The sequence below is a fragment of the Pleuronectes platessa genome, chromosome 18, assembly GCF_947347685.1.
Source record: "Pleuronectes platessa chromosome 18, fPlePla1.1, whole genome shotgun sequence".
NCBI classification, from domain to species: domain Eukaryota; kingdom Metazoa; phylum Chordata; class Actinopteri; order Pleuronectiformes; family Pleuronectidae; genus Pleuronectes; species Pleuronectes platessa.
Window position 1 is genome coordinate 19,462,140 of NC_070643.1, and position 781 is coordinate 19,462,920.

A 781-nucleotide genomic window follows, 5' to 3' on the forward strand; every position below is an offset into this window, starting at 1 on the left:
TTGTTTTTGCATGGGTTCTGGTTCTGGTGGGAGGAATTACAAAAAATAAAAAACAGAGACAAGGTAAAATAGTTATGTCGTACTACTGTTTGTATATTTAACATTCTGAGTAAATACAGTTATATATATATATAATGCTATGTCCTACACAAATTAACAATACAATGAACAGTAGAAGACAGTAAAAAAACACCATAAAGAATTCAGTTAAAGATACAAGTGGATATAAAAGTAAAAGTATAAGTGAATTGTTAATCAAATCAAATAAAGTGTATAGGGAATAGTTCGCTCTGCATTACTTGGTATACGCCTTATTGTATTTTACCTTACCTATTAGTAGATATCAATAGAAATGAGAACAAGATACTAACAACAGTGACAATTAGTAGAAATGAAACTATAAAGAAGAGGTTATTTGGGACATTGCACATTAAATTACAAATATATTGACCCAAATGGACCCACAACTTTTTTCCCCCCACTACTTTATTTTATTTCTAAAGCCTCTGACCGGAAGTGTGCGTCCCCACTCGCTGCAGCTTGACCTCGCTGACGGAAATCTGAACCTTTTTATTCTCACACTGTAGATTTTCCACTGAAGACCTGTGGACCCGCTGCACTGAACCTCCTCTCTGTCACTATCATTATTTAATAATCAGACACCGCTTTTCTCTAACCGACCCTCTCTCACATTCCCTCTCTCTGCCTCCTCTCGGATCCTGGTGTTTTATTCCTCTTTTTATTCCCACGTCTTCCCTCCTGGTCACTTCTTCTTCTTCTT